Raw genomic sequence first — 18,435 nt, 5'->3', positions numbered from 1 at the left:
AATGTATCATGTTTTGTTAAATATAAGGCATGTAAATAGTTGTACACTAAATTTACCAACTGTAAAAATATATTGCAGTATTAAGGATTTTTTCTACCCAGAGCTACCCAGAGCTGGTCGGAACAATGCTTTATTTTAAACAACAGTTAGTTTTAGACCTGCAATCTGATTGGTTGAGCAGCACTCTAAGAGTCCAATTGCACAGGGACTTTTCACTGCTTGTATCACACTGCTTGTGTGTGTTTGTTTCAGACAGACTGGGTGCTTCTCATTTCTTATTTGTGCATCCTCACTTCTAATCTCCAACCCCCTTAGGATGCGAGGGAACTATGCAAGGAACGCTTATTTGTACGCTTATATTCTTGATCAATCAAGCATCACCAGCTGTGCTCAATGGATCTACCATTATGTTGTTTAAGTTTGGTTATTTAAGAAATTCATAATAAATATCAATAAAACAAGATGCCCTGTTTAAATATTTGAGATGTATGGTTTATTTAAACTGCAAAGGTAAAACATAAATTAAAATTATTGTGACAGACGTGAAGTGGAGGAGAAATTGATGTGCAAATTGAGATTGCTTCAAGATGGCTTACTTTGATTGGTTTCCGGGTCACAGGCTGGAGGACGGAGGAACGAGGAAAGATTCATTCGAGTATTGAGAAGCACCAAATTTCAATCTGTCATTCATAGTGTAATTTTTCATCATGCCAGTAGGTGGCGACAAGTGACCGTCTTTATGAGTCATTGAATCAATCATTCAACCAATTTGTACAAAAATGTAATCATTCAGGAATACTTCTGTATGTTTGTCGATGTTGCAATGTGGCAACATTTTAATCACAACCATGCTGATTTACAGCCATAACTGACTCATGCTTTTGAAATATTGGTTTTATATTTAAAAAAATATACATAATATAATGTAACATGTTTTTATATATCAGAAATAAATATATAGTCAGATGTTGGGTGAATGTTGTCTTCTTTATGAAAAACAAGTAATAACAATATTTTTTATATTTGTTGTAATTGCTGGAAAATTATATAGCTACTGTAAAATGAAACTATAAATGTGAATTAATTAACTGGTGCTTATCATTTCCCTTTCTTTATCATTTTTACCCCATTCTAAAAAATAAGTTTGCAAGGAATAAAGAAACATGCACATGATATAATATGTAAGTTGTACATAAATGTAAGTTGTAGAGAAAATGCAGCACTAGTCTGATAGGATAATTATTTACTCACCCTCACGCCGTTCCAAACTTCTGATTTTATTTTTTCTGTGACTCTAAAGATGATGTTTGAAGAATGTTTTTGATTTATTTTATTTTTTTCATAGAATTACATACAATAAAGTAAAAGGGAAACGTTTAAGCTCCAAAATGGATGCAAAAGTATAGTGAAATTAATCCATGTGATTAGACTCTTATATAATTTCTTTTTTTAAACAACACATCGCAATACACAGACTACATCAAACAGCTACCTTCACACTGTGAGCCTTACAGTTTACTGCTCAAATCTTTTTTTTTTTTTTGCATAGCTGGTCACATTGCTGTTTTAAATGTGGCCAATATCAGATTCCAGTGCAAACAGATCATGGTCTTGGACTGACGCGCATGCGCATGCGCAAAATAATGATAAAAAGACATCACGCAGCACGCTGTTATTCAGAAGTAAACACAGAGGACCATAAGGTAAGTGATTACGTGTTAATGTATTGTGTGATCTGCTGCGAAAGCCAGCAAATTTATGTGACGTCGCAATGCAAAACCTTCAAGATTTATTTTTTTCACATTGTACAAATTCATACGAAATTGCCACCTTGTAAAATAGTTATGTTTTCCTGTAAGACTGGGTTGGTGATGCATGTTTTGGCAACTTAAAGTGACTCCATTCCAATATGTAACATCCACTTCTCACAATCCAAATAATCCCTGTTGTATACCAAAAAAAAAAGTCTTAAACTTTAAACTTTTTTGGATATCCTGTTTGACTTAACAGGCATTGCAAGTACCATTATTCATAATAATCATAAAATGAACCTTTTTGTGCAACATAAAACACAAAAAACTGTTTCATCGTCATATCATCAAATGTAATTAACTGGCTGAAATGCAATCATTCAAAAATACAAACAACCCAATTAAAAGACAATCATCATCAATTGTTCCTAGCATTTCATAAGGATGTCCAACTCTAATCTGTTTCTTTGCTGCATAGATTTCGAAAGGACTTCCTGTTCCAAATGACTCTCATCAGTGCAATGCCCTCAGTGCTGATGAAACTTCTCTGCTGGGGTCTGTGATTTTACAGCTCAGACCATAAGTTTTTCCTTCCCCCTCACTGAGCACTCTCAAAGGATGATGGTAGTTATTTGTCCGTTCTGTACGAGGGGTGGGCCGGTGGGTGTTGGGAGGCACTGCGATGGGGAAGCGTCTCTGTGGCTGGTTTTTCTGTGGATCTGATCCAGAACTTTCACAATGGGCTCCCTGATGGAGATCCTGATTGCAGATAAATGCAACACGAGCAATAGGGGCGAGGTTGGATGGAAGCGTTTGCCAAAGCTGTGTACAACACTCTTTCAGATTTCATCTTCTCATGTTGCAATGACCAGCATCTCATCATTGCCTGTTGTCTTCAATATTGTCTTCAGCATGTCATCATCCTGTCATAACAATAAATCATCCTTTCCTTTTATTCATCCGTGGAGAATATTCTGCACTTTGAGAGTAAAATGATTCTGCAAGTCACATTCACCTGAGCATAACACTAATAGAATGAGGAAAACATTTAGTTTTTCTTCTGGCATGATTGGAAGAGGTATACCGGAGATATGCCTATATGCCTCCTTCTTTAGAACAGTAACTGTTTTTAAGTACAAGTAATGCCATTATTTGGGATTAATGAACGATTTCCCTGTTCATGGACAAGATCAGTTTTACTGAGAGAGGGAGGCTGCAGCATGACAAAGTTCAGTGTTGAAATTTAATTGCAAAACTACTGTAAAGTCTGTAAACAAATTTTGATTGCTTGAGAAAGCCTGTTGGGAAAGTTTAAAATAGTTTAAAAAGATTTGTTCCTGTCACTAAAACAATGTTACCATGTTCCTATCACATTTTAGCATGTTGCTGGTATGCTGCTTGGATGTTTTAGTATGATGATACCAGTTTTTAACATGTTGATATGTTTTAGCACATTGCTAGCATGTTTTAACACATCACTAGCATATTCACATTGGCATCTAAACGCGTGTGGTTAGCATCAGGATGTTCATTAATAGTTGTCGTAGATTTTTCCCTAAACCTAACTAAATGGGTCGTCTCCAATCGACGTTCCCTAACGTCTCCAAATCGACGTTTAATATATAGTCTACCTAACTAACTTGCTTCCCTAACTAGCTTTCTTCCTGCGCAGGAATAATCGACAAACAGACTTCAGCAAATGTCCTTTAAATGCTTTAATCACGGCCAGGAGATCTTCCCGAGCAGTTCTCCGGGAATCTCTCCCAAGAAGCAAGGCCGGAGGATCTCAGACAAATTCCATTGAGAATCCCACCAGCTAACACGAATACAACAGTTTTTTATAGAATAGGGAGGTATGGCAAAATTATATGAATTTGATTGGTTCTTCATATGCAAACCCTTCTGTTACTAGGTAAAGCAAACTTTGTTTTAATGATTACTTCATTGTTAATCACAAGGTTCAAATTTAGTCATCTGTCTAGTTTCAGTTCCCATATTTGTTATTTTTACACTCACACAACCAAAGTCAAAGGAGTATGACAACACAACATACAACATTCAAAAACACATGACAGAACGTTTTAGTACATTGTGTTTCAAAGTGTTATCATGTTAGGCCTAAAAAGAGAAGTAAGGTTAGATGTTAGAAACATAGTTAGTTTAATATACAGTTTACTATTTTATCTATTAAAAATCCACCACATAGTATAAGGTATTTCGAACTTCTTCATAACCCTAAGCAAAGAAAAGAAAAAAAAAACCTACACCCCATATATCAGGGCCTTTAGAGTGGTAGCCTGTATTGACACCAATTTTATTTTCCAACTGTACGTTAAACTTAAACTGTCACTAAACTCCAAATCTCTTTGGTGCCCCACATTCACTTAGGGCTGCATCATAGGCCTAGGACAATTTTGATTTTTTTTATGGTGGGCCCCCAGACCCAATGAATAGCCTATACAAAAGAAGACTTCAGTGGCCCTATCATTGTCACAAGGCCTGGGAGACAGTTTCCAGTTGTACCCTGAACTCATCAATTGCCCTGCATTTACGCAGCTACATAACTCTGAATTCTACCCCTTTTTTGATGGTCGACTACACTCAGCCTTCCTGAGGCCCTGTGTGTAGAAATGCAATCTGACAGCACAGTAAATTGCTGTAGGTAAACTATTCAGTGAACTATTGTATGATCTCTCTCTCTATATATATATAGCTGTGCTCAGTGCTGCTTTTCATTGCTTTGTTACACAATTCCAACATTCCAATGATAACTTGGATGAAGGGCCTCCTCTCCGCAGAAGCTTTGGACCATGGCACAGGCGATGATCTAATAACATTGGGAAAGATTTCAATAGCTGTGTCCAAGGTGAGAGGTCGGTTCCAGCACGTGTGGCTTGCTTGGGCCCACGGGGACAAAACAGGTGGGGAACAGCAACACTGAGAACATTTGAAGTCGTGTCAGCTCAGAGGTGATCTCATCATGACCACACAGCTGAAGAAGCATCTGAGCTGCTGGCCTTATCTGGGTGGTGGTTGTTGGAAGAATATTTGGTAACACTTTACCAAAAGCCTTTATATAATACATTATAAAAATATTTGTAATGCATTAATTATGCTTGTAATGCACCTTACAATGAATTGTATGGTTTAATGAATAATTGTAACTACATTTATAATTCATTATAGTACTTATGTTATGCCTTTTTGTCATGTGTTTTCAAGTATAATGCATGTAAACACACGACAAACAACCAAATTCAGGTTTAACGAGGAATCTGCAAATATAATAATGCATTTTACCTTTGGTTACAATTATTTATCAAAATATATAATGCATTTGTCACGTTTGTTTTTCCTGTTCTGTTCATGTCTGTGTTTCTAGGTTAGTTTTCCAGTTTGTTAATTAGTTTAGTTCTCCTCTGTTCTCTGCCTGTTTGTTTCTTAGATTACTGATTGATTAGAATCTTCAGTTCAGGTGTTCCTTGTTAATTATCTCGTTAGCTCCTTTGTTTGCCCATATATTTAAGCCCTCAGTTTCTGTCTGTTCTTTGTTTTGCATTGTTTGATGTGTTATGCGGTTGTACATTCTCCCTGTTCGGAGAATTAGATTAAAAGTTTGTTGAGTATCTCCTTTGTCGTGCGCTTCATTACAGCCACCTATCTGTGACAGCATTATAACATACATTATAAATATAATACATTATACATAAAGGCTTTAAGTAAAGTGATTCCAAATATTTGTCTGGTGATTATTAGGAGAATGTATGTTTTAATTAGAAATGCTAGTGAACCATTATTGTTTAATCAATAATGTCAGTATGTGTAACCCTTGTGAAACATACACAGTATGTGTAACCCTTGTAATGATGTCAAATTAAAAGATTTAAACCACATTGTTATGTTTTAATAATATTGCAGTGTTTTAAGCTGTTATTCACTGTTAATTAATATCACATTTAAAGTTAAAGGTATAGCAGAGGATTTTCCCGAATTTTAGAAAAGAACCGCCCTCTCCACTTTTTGAAAAAATGCACATGCGCAACACTCTACCTGCTCCCGAGAGGGAACGCCTATTAAACGTGTGCACGAGATAGCATGCACGAGCTAATCATAGCTTACATTAACTTTTACTAGCAGTGATTTTAAATGGATTTCTCCAAATAGCATGCCAAACTTTACCTGTCAAGTAGAAACTTCGCGACTGAGGCATCAGTGGGAAGCCCAACCTGTGTTTTGAGCACACGCCATCGTGTGAATCGTGTGCACGACCACGTACGACGGCCTTACGTAAACATATCACCAGAATAATTGACACTTAGGAGGACCAATAGTCTTGATGATCCACCCGGAAAAAGAAAATCCTCCGCTATACCTTTAATATATAGATATCTTAGATAGATTAACTAAATTCCAATTTCATCATTACAAATGTGTAATTACAAATTTATTTAAAGTCCCCCTGTGGTAAAAATCAAGCGATGTGGTGTTTTTTAATATGCTTTAAGACAAACCATGTGCAAATTCATAAGTTAACACAGTTTCTCCTTAAAACTGCAGTGAATCAAAGATAGTCTCAATAATGCGGTTTGAAATCGCTGGTGTTTCTGACCTCACAAACTACCTTGTAACCAATCAGGTCAACGTGTGATCGTCAACGAGTGAGTGGAGGCGGGGCTCATTTGCATATTAATAGAACCACATATACCAAATAAGGCAAGGGTGTCGAGTTACATACAAGCTTTTTTAAGGTATGAAGAATTTTTTTTCGAGGAAATTTTGGTGATCAAAGATGGAGTTTTAAGGGATACAATTATTGACTAAAGGGGGACTTTAAATACATGATATATACAGGTTTCAATAGAAATGAAATTAAAGTATATTTTAGTTTACCATAAATGTGTAAAAATTCTAAAGATGATGAAGATAGGCCACGGGTTTCAAAATGGAAGACTAGTTATTTAAACAAAGAAACTCAGGTAATCCAATACAAGTAAACTCAAAGAAACTGTGTGCATAGCACAAACAATACCGGACAATGAAATGAAGACAATGAGGAATGTAAAAAGTAATACTAAAGTGTACTTTTTCACAAGATAAGTTCTACACAACTTACTCTATATCTGTCCATTTACTAAACACTGTAGGTAATATGATTATGATTTCAGCACTCTTATCTCCATTTAACTTGATTAAACAATTCTGCAGAATTTCCCCCATAAATTCACATATAAGCTGTATTAATTCCAACCTGTGTGGTCTGTGTGTTATATAGAGCAGATTATAAAATGGCAATTCCTGTACCTGGCACATGTAAAAAATCAATTGTGAAAAGCAGCAGAGAAAGTGTGATTCCAACCCGATGCTGGTGAACAAATGCAGCATGTCCAGAGAGAAGACCTGGTGGAAATTACTCTAGACCTCATCAGGATCAGTGCAGAAGAGCTAAGTAGAACCAGGCGTATGAAGGATTTCGGAGCTTCACGCATATATACTGTACCAGGATATCCTACTGTGCCTCACAGCGGCTGTGAAAACACATCATATCCACATTATGGAATAGCATGACTGTGTAAATGCAGTCTTCCGCAACAAAATTCCTTTCACTCAAATTTATATATTGCACAAGCACATATACATACCCATGCAAAATGGACAGTGTGTGCTCAATTGAAATATATGTACATCCATTTTATCTGCAGAGAGAATTGCAATCACAGAGAATCGAGAAAGGGCTGGATCAAAGAGGAGCAGTGAAAGGAACTGCCGTTTGGAGTAGATGCGAGCCGTTCCAGGATTGATCGTCCCACGCTGATTATGGTGACCTCCTGAACTGCATTTAAATATACTGCAACTTGAACTGTTTCCTGTGTAAAAGGTCATCAGTGTAAGTCTACGTTTACACAGAAAACAGGTGTCCTGTGGAACATTAGGACATTGGGAATGGATTAGCAGGTAGGATTAGATCAGAAAAAGGTCTGTTTTGTGTGAACAGAAAAAATTCCCATTATGTCATCTTCATCAATCCATTAAGACATAATAAGAATCCATCAAAACAGGCCATTTGTGTCACTCACTTTGTAAGAAAAAAACAAAAACAAAAAAAAAAACAAGATTAACAATAAAAATCAAATGTCTTTATGAGGATTCTTTTTTTGAAATTATGACAACTCTTGAAATACTTTCAGCATGTTAATGAATAGGGCAATGTTAATGTATTTGGTCTTGCTGCTGCTAATAGATACACAGACACACTGCTGTGAGCATGTAAGATACATACACAAATCCCATAGCAGATCTAGGCAGCTGGAGCTGGGGAGGTGGATGGGTTCAGATGAACTTTGATAGTGTGAACGGTGTGATGGCTTGCAGATTGCATGTAAAGGATCTATCAGCCTGTGACCTCTAGAGTTTCATGACTAATCCAGATATATATTTTAATTGACCTATTTTACTATTGCAAAGACTTGAGTTTGTGTCCACAGTTTATGGATCAACCCTGTTATTTTATGTCTGATGTCAGGACAATAAGAGCTTAAATTGTCATCCCTGTGACCATAACTTTTAGAGCAAACTTCTGTCAATAAAAGTGAATACACTGGACGTTGTGAGTAAAAATTAGAATGGGGTATTTCTACTTTAAAACTTCTAAAACTAGCAATTTCTGTTTGAAAATTGTTTAAAATCAATTGTCAGTGTAGCATGCCTTATTTCTCTGATAAAATCAAGTCAAGTCAAGTCACCTTTATTGGGCTTAATACAATACAGATTGTTTCAAAGCAGCTTTACAGTGATAACAGGAAAAAGATGCATTCGGCTGTTGTTCAGCTTAAAGGGATAGTTCACTTTGAAATTAATTTTTGGTATGTTTTAGCTTACCTCAAAGGCATCCAAGATGTAGGTGTCTTTTTTTCCGGAGTAGTTTCAATTTTGATATTTTTAGGTCAAACCGTTCTTGTCTGTCAGTCATATAATGCAGGTCTATGGTCACTGTCTCAAAACAGCATGCACAAAGTCCAAATTAAACAATTCCCCATCGTCCAAATTAAACAATTCCCCATCGTAAGTACACATTGATGGCTTAAGACACGAAACGAGCGGTTTGTGTGAGAAAACGAAAAGTATTTATATAGTTTTTGTCCTTTTGTAAACACACACACCCAAATGATCAGAGGACGCGGGTGCTTCGGTCTGCGCAAGCGCCGGAAAGCGACGGAAAAGGTCAGAGGGCGCGGGCGCTTCGATCTGCGCAAGCGCCGGAAATTATCTCTCGCGCGTGTACGTCACTCATTGTTTACACAGAACAGAGATTGTAGGTAAAACGGCTAATCGAAATGGTTCTAATTTGCGCTTATCCAGGATGTTTAAACTGACGTAAAAGAAAACAATTTCGTATGCTCGCGCGAACTCATCCGGGAGTGGTGAGTTTTCACGAATTCCCAATTTATAATCCTTCCCTCTTGAAGTTCTGGTTGATCGCTCTTCGGCTGGATATCAACACACCCATAAACGTACTAAAGTTGAGGAGGGTCTGCAGCGATAATTTTTCCCCTGATGATTTTATAAACCAAGGAGAGGATCGCATAGTACTGGCATCATCAGCTGTGCCTATGGTGTTTTCTCATCCAACGGAGGTATGTGAACAACGTCTTTGTATTTGTAAAGCTGGCATTACATGAAATGAGCAATACAATGTATTTCTGCACCATATATTTGGTAAGAATGGTTTTACATGAGAGAGTTATAAGATATGTTATAAGAAGAGAAGATATGTGTAGCCTATACTAAGCAGCTGCTAGTCAAACCAATGTGAAACTATGTGTACTACTCATAAGGGTGCAGTCAATGATACTACTAACGTTACTACTACTAGCCTAATAATAATAATAATAGTAATAGACAGTGTGGTTTCATGTTCGTGTAGCTCTACTTAGTGTTGACTTTGTAATGACAAGCAATATTTTTTTAGGAGTCAGATGAAGAGCAAACAACAGAGTGCCTTGGTGCATACATCGGACTAAAAGATGTTTAAATCTCTGTGTAAACAATGACTGACGTACACGCGCGAGAGATAATTTCCGGCGCTTGCGCAGACCGAAGCACCTGCGTCTTCTGATCATTTGGGTGTGTGTGTTTACAAGAGGACAAAAACTATATAAATACTGTTCGTTTTCTCACACAAACCGCTCGTTTCGTGTCTTAAGCCATCAATGTGTACTTACGATGGGGAATTGTTTAATTTGGACGACGGGGAATTGTTTAATTTGGACTTTGTGCATGCTGTTTTGAGACAGTGACCATAGACCTGCATTATATGACTGACAGACAAGAACGGTTTGACCTAAAAATATCAAAATTGAAACTACTCCGGAAAAAAAGACACCTACATCTTGGATGCCTTTGAGGTAAGCTAAAACATACCAAAAATTAATTTCAAAGTGAACTATCCCTTTAAGTAACTTCAGTGTTGATTCAGTTCAGTTGTAAAGAATTAATATTTATTTCATCCATAAAGCAGTTCTGCATAAAATATGTCATCGTCCAGCTCAGTTCTCATACAACAGCGTCAGTACAGTCAGATCAATAATATTTAGTGAATATTAAGTGTCCCCAACTAGGCAAGCCAGAGGTGACAGTGACAAGGAACCAAATATCCATCAGGTGATAGAAATGGAGAAAAAAACTCAGAAAAAGAAACCAAGAAAACCGTCGAACGAACGGGATGTGATTATGATTCAGTCTGAATCCAGTCAGAATTCAGATCTGGATTGGTAGCATTCAAAAATTCATGGGTGGCCATTCAGCAAATCCACCTCTCCACCTGCGGACCTTTATTATCCATAGCCACTAGTTCTCTGTGACCGCAGGGATCAGTTAGAAGACCTTGACTCTCAGTTAGTCAGTCTCAAAGGCTTGGAGAACACCTGCGTTATGCGACTGATCCGCAATGAAAGCAAGACTTATGCTGGGAACGCTGCAGGTCCGATTGTTCTCACAGACTCAGCCATCAAAATGCAGTGTGCATCAAATGACGGCAGCAGAACATGTGCGAACACATGCACAAATACCATCATCATCCTCATCACACACGTGCACAAACTCCAACGCACAAGAACACAGACCGAAGGAGCCCCTCACATCCTTTATTTAGGATCATGTTCTATATGACTTTGGAACGGCACCAACGCCTGTTTCTTCACTTAGCGCACACTTTTTCCAGACAGTCAAAATGGCTTTTACACATTCGCTGATTCCTAAAAGCTGGAAAATAACGGAGCTGAAATTGAAGTCAGTCAGTGCCTTGTTCACACAGGAATATTCATTACCACCAAAAACCTTTTCCCATCTTTGCCAAATCATGTTTCTCTCCGATGTAAAGTGAAAGCATATGTTGTTTGTTAGCCGGGAAGTACAGTATCACCATTCATCACACTATAATACCTATCACTTTTCCTTGTCCAGGTCCAGGCCTGGAATAATCTGATCAAGATTTGTTTGCTCTTTGCGTTTGATCTCATCCTAAATCCACATCATGACAACTGTGGAAGCTGCAAGGCACAGTAATCTTAAGAACTACTGTAGAATGGGATTTTTTTTATTAGGCCATTATTAAATCATGGTCACTCTTCTTTTTCTGCAATGTGCAAAAGCACACACAGTAAGAGTGAAATAATGTTCCGGCACCTAAAGCCTCCTTCCTTCACTTCGCTCACCTATAAAGACTAGTAGCACAGCAATTCTGCAATATCTACAACTCATATTTATTTATTTCACCCATTTAACCCCCCTCTTATAACTTTTCATTCTATTAATATAAATGCATGGACAACACATCTTATTCTGATTCTAAAGTTAAAGTGAAAATATAAATATATAAAAATAAAATCTAATTAAACATATTAACAAAAAATACAAATGTACATCAATGATAAAAGTACCCATTCTGTGTTGTTCTCTTTTATGTGAAACACAAACAGATATCTTATGTATCAAAACTACCTTTTTCCATTAAAAAAAATGTAAAATAATATATATAATACATGCATCATAGGCACTATTTTCATGATACATCTAAGGTGAAGCTTTCAAATTGCAGCTTTCAGTTGCAGTTCCCAAACATTTTCTCCAATATTAATATACTGGTCATTTATTCTCGGAAAGTGCTTTCCGCATAATATTCAGTATGCTTAAACTAAAAAAAAAAATTGTAATACATCCGTGTGACCAACAGATCACATTGTCCCAAACTGCCCCTGACCCCTCCTTTTTGACAGGCTCTTTGACACTTTACGCCCCATGAAGAAATGTGCTGAACTTGAGCTTGAATATATGAGAGTGGGCTTCCCCAGGGATCTCATATGTCAGTGATGCATCAATAACAGAGATTTATGACCCTTCGCCCCTTTCCCCCTCCAGCCGCCAGTGAAGTTTATAAGCCTGGCACTCGTTTACGAAGAGGTTCATCATTTCACTGGGTAAAGACCAGCCACCCCTTCAACATCATCTCTTGTGAGCAGACTTCAGTTCACAACTGTGCTAATGGTTTAAAGGAATAGTTGATATTTTGTCAGCATTTACTCTATGACATGTACTTTATTCTAAAGCAGATCTTAGGGAAAAGGTTGCTCTTTGCACTTTTCCACACAACAAAAGTGTGTATATTGGTCTATAAAGGACAGAAGTCCATACAGCTTGAGTGCTATATTCCAAGTCTTCTAAAGTCAAAAAAAAAATGTTGATCTGTTACACAAAGCTATTGTATAAATTGCTGGGTTTTTTTGTTTTGTTTTTTTTTGTCCTTTTCCCCTTGCCAGTTTAAATCACCATCCGCTTTTGTTGTATGGAAAAGTAAAGCTAAATGGAAAATCTCCTTTCGTGCCTCGCGGAAGATGAAAATAATACATGGTCAGAATGAGGGTGAGTGATGACAGAATGCTCATTTTTGGGTGAACTATGTCTTAAACACCTGAAAACACAAAACCTCCTTGCCCCATCCAATGGAAATGGATTCTGGCAATTAACTTAAATCTCCTGACTTAAGTTAAAGCACTTCACATCACACGTGAGTCAGTAACCTGAGAGCACAAACCTCTGTATCTGACAGAACATGAGGCAGATCTGGAAGAGAGTGTCAGTTTAGATTGAACATTCTTTCTTCAATGTGATTATGTGATTTTGAATCGCACCGCTTTGCCCAAACAGATCTCTTCTATCATTGATTTCCACATCTAGATTATATCTTGGTGGATAATGAGTTTATTTACTTGAACAGAGTCCAGAACAGTCTAATCTTTATCCTCCTCTAAATCTGGATTTTAAATCAATTTTAAAGGCCAAAATGTATTTTAAAATACATTTATTTCATACTAACTAATATACTACAAATTCATTAACATATTTACTGACATATTGCTTGAGACTTACTTATATAAATATTATAATTCAACTTTATTTGGAGTACTTTATTGCACAATGTGCATTTCTTAATATTAAGCCTAAAATGTGTTTTAATATTACTAAGGATAGTATGATATCTGTAATATCAGAGTGTTTAAATGGAATATATTTAAAATGTACCTAAAGTATACTTGCTATATTTTTACTTTAGCACAATCAAATATACTTAAGTATATCTTAACTAAAGTACATTAAGTACGCAATTAGTTGTTCCAATTTAGCTGACTTTAAGTATATCAATTTAGTATATCGAAAATACGATTGCAGGGAATTTATATTAAGCACATAAATATGTAAATGTATTTGTAGTATACTTAGCATTAAAATAAATGTATTGTAAATACATTTTAGTATATTTATTTTTCACTAGGGTCTGCTGATTGCTTTTGCCAAGTTTCAAAAACTATGGTTTCCAAAATGGCTGCTAGTGACAGTAAAACACCAACAACTTTTACTCTTTTTCACATAAATCATCAATACAGGGGCATTTTATTTGATTAATATATACAAATTTTCGCTTGATTCCTTGCACAATACTACAGTATATTATGACGTCAAAATACTTTTACCATGTAAACTTGCTCGGTAGCTCACCCGGTACTAGAGCTCTAGACTTGTAAAAGCAAGATAAAATGGCATGGTTTATATCTCACGTTTGCTTTTGTTAACACTATTTGTTTCGGTTTAGTGAAGGTGGTGCATTATTTTCAAATGCGATAGAACATTAACCTTTTTGCGCCACTCACCGGATATTTAATTCCCGAACTGCTGTGATACAACCAACGAAAAAAAAAAAAACATTGCCAGATTCATGTTCATCTGTTTAAGATAAAACTAACTCGCTTTTCACTCACTTTGAAAGTGTCGCAAAATGTGCAAGAAGCCACATTACCGTTTGGCAGAAATGCCTTCCAATGGTTTGACTAAACTGAACAGAAACTTCCGTCTGTATGAATCCTTGAAATGCCCTTGAAATGCCCTTCAGATCCATGCGCTCTGCTACGACATTTGTTGCCAACAGCTGCTGCTCTGACACTTTTGAAAACCATGGCCAAAGTCATCAAGTTAGTTTGTGCCAAGCCACAATAATTGCTTTACCACCATAGAAGATGGATCAACAACTGAAATAACATACAACTCACATGCTATTACAAAATACATTACAGACCACACAATCTTATTGACTTCGGAGAAGAAAACTGTACTCTTCAGAGGTTGCTCTTTTAAAGCTCGACAGAACGAATGGAGAACTCGGTTGCAATTCATTAAATTCTCCTAAACATCCTCAGAAGAAATAAAAATAGATACCTTTGAGAAAATTCTTGGCATCCAGTAAGCGTATGGAGCTATAAAACCCATTTGCAATTTTGCTTTGCTATAAGGAGGCCAGTCACACAAATCCCTGAAACTTGAGATTTAATTAAACAAAGCTGGCTCGATGTATACTTGAAACTCTCAAAGTTTCAAAGGGTCATGTGGTAGCAGAAATTGGATGATCTCAAAGAGGTCTGGATATGTGACATCGTTGTTGAAAGTATGGCGGTATAAAATAACACAGGCCTGACTTCAAGGTCTGCTTCTGTGGGAACAAGTAGGTCTCTATGCTTTCTTCATGCCTTTACTTTGCATAGCCGCCAAGTCAAGATTTGGCCACTGTGCGTTCGGTAGCTGGGCTTGGATACTTATCGAGGGGAAGAACGAATATCATGTTGACAGAGAGAGAGGGGAGGAGATTTCAATAACTCCCTTTTCCACCAAAGCCTCTTTTCTTCTCACTCTTCGCTCCCCCTTTCCTTTTCCTCCAGAGGAGAATGAGTGGGGAGGACTGAGAATAATAAATAACTTCATCATTCCAGTGTCTAATTTCAAAGCGAGGTGAAAGGCAGGGTCGGGATTCGATGAAGGAAGTAGAGGTGGACCCCTGGGAAGAGCCATCTAATGATCTGGGACCCAAAAGCGAGCATGGGGTGGAATGGGCCTTGCAAAATTAGATCTGGAGCCACCCAGCCTTTCCTCTCCTGGAGACTATAGCGTTTCAGATGAAGACAAAGACTCTTGCATCCGCGGCTCTACCGGCAGTGAACTCGAGAGAGGAGGGGAGGATGAATCATCTGAATTTTTGAATGTGAAACATAAAACATTTTCCAGTAAAAAATGTAATATTTCTGGTGTTTAAAGCTAAAGCATGGCTTTTTCTTTTTTTTTTTGGCTTTTTTTTGGCTTTTTTTATCACAGCATAATATGCAGTCAACTATAAATAAGCCATTCGCACATCAACTTCCTGAAGATCATGAAAAATGTGGTCCAGTGGTGCTTTCAGAAAATTGCTCTGATTCAGCAGTCAGCCGTCGTAAAAAAAGAAGTACACTTTAGCCTACTTTTAAAAAGAGTACTTATTATGAAAGTAATTTATATTTACTTATCACAAGTATTATAGTTTAAGGTAAGACACTGCTGGCAAAACCATTGTTTTTCATGCACTGGTAATTTTTGTAAAATATATTTTGGCCTATTTAACTTTTCCTAACTTGTAGTTTCAGGCTAATGGTTTTCTAAAGTTTTCTGTAAATACCTGAAATACACCTTTGAGTATTTATTGCACTTTATCTAGTTGCATCTGTAGATTTCAATTCAAATACATATCTTTTAAAGGCTGATTTCTCAAAATGAGTTTTTTTTTTCCCTTCTGCACTGATCCAGAAATCTTCACTTCAGTAACTCTTATAGACACCAAACTTTTATTCCTATCTATATTCTTATATCTATATAAAGTCTACAGTATATTTCTACATGTTTTTACAGAGGGGTTTGTTCATGCATCGTTCGCCTGTTTCCTAAAAACATGGTGAAAATGTATTTGTTGACAATATTTTCTGATTTATGGAGTGATAAAAAGAGATATCCAAAATCCCCTCTTTAAAAACCTTAGACTCTAATATGTCAGCAAAATTAAACCATTTATTTTAACCTGGCTTACTCCAAAATTCATCTTTATATGTAATTTCATATTTGCTTCTATTGTCTTTGAAATATGATGAAAGTGTACTGCCAAATGTACTGATAAGCATTTATATTATCAATATTAACTAGAATATCCCATCTCTATTGAAAATTGTATGTCATGTATATGTAATTACACACTTGTACTGATGAAGTTGGAATTTTATGTATTTAAAATATAAAATGTAATAACAAAAAACCCTACAGTTAAAATGAAGCATGTATGTTTAGTATGTTAGTGTCACGATCACCAGCTGGAGTGCCCATGAGCCCCTCCAGAAGACACTACTTCCGACTTTGTTGTTCTCCCATTATGAACTACATTCCCAACAATCCTGTGCCTGGACTCATTATGGTTTAATGTCTCCCACCTGTTGATCATTTACTGGCTTTAGTTTGCCTATTTAAGCTCTTGTGTTTTAGTTGTGGGCATGAGTCGTTGTTTGTATTTATGTCTCCATCGGGGTACCTGTATGTCTTGTTCCTTCCTTCGTGGTCTTTGGATTATGTTCCTGTTTCTTTTTGTGGACTATTTGCCAGTTTCCCGGTTTGGAGTGTCTGTATTTGTAAATGTAAAAATAAATACTGATAATAATATTAAAAATATATATATATATATTCTGCAGGTTTGGTCCTCCATGTCAGCCACTCATTATCACAACACAAAGCCCAACAAAGAGATCAGGCCCTCGACTTGAATCTCAAGCTTTGGAATGTTTCATTTTTCTTCTGTATCTTTTTATATCCCTTCTCCTTGACCTAGCCATCAAACTGCGGCTGTTTTTCTTACTTTGTTCATTCCTAATTGCAGGTCTATGAAAACAAAGTGTGAAGATCGAATCCAGAGTGCCATGGCACTCCAAAGTCAACTCTAAAGTCCATGACTCTCTCATGCAAATATTTCTGTAATGCTTTTTTTTTTTTTTTTTACCCTAATTTTCCAAAAATAGAGTTACATTAGCAAATATGAGAGAGATGAAGTGTGAAGGAAACATGGGTTCCCACCTCCCATTGTAACTGATTTCTCCTGTTGCGTTCCACTGAAAAAATAACAACACATGGGTGTGGAACAACATGAAGCACATAATGACAGCATTTTCATTTTTGAGAGAACTATTCTTAACCTGTTAAGTTCAACTAGGTTGTGCATTGCCTTTCTGACATAAATGCAAGTTCGATAATGCTAATATTTACAACCAGATGTGATTATTTTCATTTCCATTTATTTCCATTAAGCAGACACTTTTTATGTTAAGCTACTTACAAAGGAGCATAAGCAGTTCGTCAATGAGAAAAAGAACAATATTCGTAGTGCAATGTTAGGTTTATTAGAAAGCTAGACTAGGAAACCAACTAAAGAAGAGGTGAAATCATTTTTGGGAATGTGACAATGAGAAGTGACAACACATGGATTGTGATAAAGGTACCAATAGGCATATCTCCTTCCACATCAACCTACAAACAGCTTACTTGTAGTTGCCATTTATTCAGCTTAATCATCTTTACGAAATTTAATATAACTTGATTATGAAACTTAAAGCATTAAAGGGGTCATATAATGGTACATGCACTTTTACAAGTTGATTGTACTGAAATGTGTGTTGGCAGTGCCTGTACACAACCATCATATAATGATAAAAATCCATCCAGTGTTTTTTTTTTAAATCTTCTTATATGTTTTCCCCTGTCTCAAATCAAGCCGTTCGACCGTGTGACGTCACACGGTCGGACGCCCCTCCCACGATTGTTGATTGACAGCAGCGTTTCAACACAGACCCGCCCTCGCTCGTGAGCGAGCTGTCAATCATAGTCCGCCATTGTTGATGCGCTGGAGCAGAATGGCGTCTAAGCGATTGTGGTGTTCTGTTCTTGGGTGTAATAAGGAACACAGCATCATTTTGATGTTCCTCAATCCGAACCGCTGAAGACGCAGTGGCTGAGTTTGTTTTCAAAGGGAATATTCCCCACGATCAACGTCAATGCTTTCATGTTTGCGTGAATCATTTCACACACCAGACTGCTTTACAAACGAGGTCAGTATAAAGCTGGTTTTGCTAAGAAGCTGCTCCTGAAAAAAGGATCGGTAACAACTATTCGTGTTCCTGCTGCACCTCCAGAAGAAGAAGTGAGTGTAACGTTTTATTAACCTTTATATTAATCTTTGCAAATCGCTGGCACGCTTCACGATGAATGCGGCTAAGGTTTACACTCAGGGTACATTACGGCATGT

This window comes from Rutilus rutilus (genome assembly GCF_951802725.1).
Source record: "Rutilus rutilus genome assembly, chromosome: 17".
In the NCBI taxonomy this organism is placed as follows: Eukaryota; Metazoa; Chordata; class Actinopteri; order Cypriniformes; family Leuciscidae; genus Rutilus; species Rutilus rutilus.
Note: the sequence above shows the minus strand (reverse complement) of the source record.